Source organism: Jaculus jaculus, chromosome 6, assembly GCF_020740685.1.
Source record: "Jaculus jaculus isolate mJacJac1 chromosome 6, mJacJac1.mat.Y.cur, whole genome shotgun sequence".
NCBI lineage: Eukaryota > Metazoa > Chordata > Mammalia > Rodentia > Dipodidae > Jaculus > Jaculus jaculus.
The window spans coordinates 155,120,861-155,124,269 of NC_059107.1; the positions used below are offsets into that span (position 1 = coordinate 155,120,861).

At 44.9% G+C, this 3,409-nt stretch overlaps 1 pseudogene; it reads left to right on the top strand.

Moving 5' to 3' along the window:
* Positions 1–2,647: 2,647 nt before the first annotated feature.
* On the top strand, positions 2,648–3,153 carry LOC123461731 (annotated as a pseudogene).
* The last annotated feature ends 256 nt before the right edge of the window (positions 3,154–3,409 follow it).

Here is a 3,409-nt window from a genome sequence, read left to right on the forward strand (position 1 = left end):
ATTCTTGGGTCCTTATGCAGCACATTTTACCCTTTGTTACTGTCTTAATTTTTTTTCCTCCAGGTAGGGTCTTGTTCTAGCTCAGGCTGACATGGAATTCACTATGGAGTCTCAGGGTGGCTTTGAACTCACAGCGATCCTCTTACCTCTGCCTCCCGAGTGCTGGGATTAAAGGTGTGCACCACCACACCGGCTTACTGTTTTTACTTTTAATCTTTTTGGAAGCACACAATTTAAAGTCCCTTTTTATGTTTTCTTTTTTTTTATTTTTATTTTTATTTTTTTTTATTAACATTTTCCATGATTATAAAATATATCCCATGGTAATTCCCTCCCTCCCCACCCCCACACTTTCCCGTTTGAAATTTCATTCTCCATCATATTACCTCCCCATTACAATCATTGTAATTACATATATACAATATCAACCTATTAAGTATCCTCCTCCCTTCCTTTCTCCACCCTTTATGTCTCCTTTTCAACTTACTGGCCTCTGCTACTAAGTATTTTAATTCTCACTCTTTTGTTTTTTAATAAGATCCGTGTTCATTTACATAGGTTTCTGGGCTCCACATAGCATATCTCCCTTCTCCCCACTTCACCTTCCGTTCCTCAGGTTTTTTTTTTTCCCCTTCCCTATATCTTTTTAATATCTGAATAAAAATGTGGTGTTTTAAAAGTAAAAAAAAAAAAATTAAATAAGGGCTGGAGAGATGGTTTAGCAGTTAAAGCGCTTGTCTGCAAAGCCTAAGAACCCATGTTTGACTTCCTTGATCCCACATAAGCCAGACGCATAAGGTTATACATTTGTCTGGAGTTCAGTTGCAATGACTAGAGTCTCTGGCATGCCAATTCTCTCTGTCTTTCTCTCTCTCATAAAAAAAAAAAAAAAAAAAAAATCCAGGTGTGGTGGCACAAGCCTTTAATCCCAGCACTCGGGGAGGCAGAGGTACAGGATCGCCGTGAGTTCAAGGCCACCCTGAGAATACATAGTGAATTCCAAGGCTAGAGTGAGACCCCACCTTGAAAAATAAGTAAATAAATAAAAAGAAAAAGAGGAGAATATGTGTGTGGGTGGGGGGGAGGGGTGGACAGGATCAGAATAGGCAGATCTGTTCAGGCAGGAAGGCCCTTCGAGAAATCTTTGTCACTCCCTCCCACACCTATCCCAGCTGGCCTTACCTATCTCAGTCCCCGCCCCCTCCCCACCATTCCTTCCCCTCATTTGCTTTAGCTATACCGGGGTGGGAAGAGACACTTTTTACCTTTTTTTCACTGCCTTTACTTTTAATCTTTTTGGAAGCACACATTTGTTTTTAAGCTTTTTTATTGACAACTTTCATAATTATAGACAATAAACCATGATAATTCCCTCCCCTCCCTCACTTTGCCCTGGACACTCTTTAACATTTTTCTTTTTTGGTTTTTTGAGGTAGGGTCTCACTCTAGCCCACGTTGACCTGGAATTCACTATGGAGTCTCAGGGTGGTCTCGAACTCATGGCAATCCTCCTACCTCTGCCTCCCGAGTGCTGGGATTAAAGGCGTGCGCCACCACGCCTGGCAGCCCTGAACACTCTTGATCATATTCCCTCCCATCTCAATCAGTCTCTCTTTTATTTGGTGACGTCATCTTTTCCTCGTATTATGAGGGTCTTGTGTAGGTAGTTTCAGGCACTGTGGGATCATAGATATTCTGACCATTATGCATGTAGAAGAGTGCAATGTAAGGAGTCCTACCCTTCCTTTGGCTCTTACATTTTTTCTACCACCTCTTCCACAATGGACCTTGAGCCTTGGAAGGTGTGATAGAGATGTTTCAGTGCTGGGCACTCCTCTGTCACATCTTCTCAGCACTATGGTGCCTTTTGAGTCATCCCAGAGGCCACTGCCATCTAAAAAGAGAAGCTTCTCTAACCAAAAGTGAGCGTAGCATTAGCATATGGGTATGAACTTTAAGGAAAGTGCTGACAGGGCAGTTTGGTGAGCATAGTATATACATTTAGCCAGATACCAGCAGGCGTTACATCCCTAGGACTCATGACTGCCCCTGTCATAGGCTTTTGACTAGGTTTTCAGAAGCAGGCATGTGTTCCTTCCTGTGGAGCAGGTCTCCAGTCCAATTAGAGAGCAGTTGGTTTTCCCCATAACAGACATGCCACTCTTGCACCCTTTGACACATTTGGCCTGACTGGCTAAACTTGAGGCTTACAGTGTCCACTACTGTTTATCTCTACTAATAACATCTCTTTCCCATAGGGCTGCATTCGGCGTAGCTTTTTCCAGCTTTCTGTCAGCTGGTCTATAGGGAGGAGGTTTTCAGCTCAGCTCAAGCTTGATTTCTCAGTGACCTGCAGCCCACGGACGTGGAGTCTTCTGCAATAGGGTCTTACCAACTAGTTCTGGGAGGGGAGCAGACCAAGAGCCTTGGCTATGGACTATTATGTTTTGGGGGCACCAGGGACCTCCCTGGCCAACAACTCACTGAAAGGCATCCCATCCCTAACACTGAAATTTTTCTAATAGCCATCTGTGGCTTTGGGTGCTCCATTGTCCAAAAATGTAGGATTCCATACAGCTTATTCATACCACCTTAAATTTAAGGAAGCGCAACATTTTAAAAATCCCCTTTCAGCCTTTTCGCCAAGATGGCACCGAAAGTGAAGAAGGAAGCTCCTGCCCCTCCCAAAGCTGAAGCCAAAGCAAAGGCTCTGAAAGCCAAGAAGGCCGTGCTGAAAGGCGTCCACAGCCACAAGAAGAAAAAGATCTGCACATCACCCACCTTTCGGCAACCCAAGACACTGCACCTCCAGAGGCAGCCTAAATACCCTCGGAAGAGCGCCCCCAGGAGAAACAAGCTTGACCACTGTGCCATCATCAAGTTCCCCTGACCACCGAGTCGGCCGTGAAGAAGATAGAAGACAACACCCTGGTGTTCACTGTGGACGTCAAGGCTAACAAGCATCAGATCAAACAGGCTGTGAAGAAACTCTATGACACTGATGTGTCCAAAGTCAACACCCTGATCAGGCCTGATGGAGAGAAGAAGGCCTATGCCCGCTGGCTCCCGATTATGATGCTTTGGATGTTGCCAACAAAATTGGGATCATCTAAACTGGATCCAGCTGGTTAATTCTAAATACACCTTTTTTTTCACTATTAAAAAAAAAATCCCCTTTCATGGGCTGGAGGGATGGCTTAGTGGTTAAGGTGTTTGCCTGCAAAGCCAAAGGACCCAGGTTTGATTCCCCAGGACCCACGTTAGCCAGATGCACAAGGGGGTGCACACATCTGGAGTTCATTTGCAGTGGCTGGAGGCCCTGGTACACCCATTTTCGCTCTCTCTCTCTCTCTCCCTGTTGCAGTCAGGTTCACATTGCTGGTAGAAATCACCCAACCAAGAGCAGCTT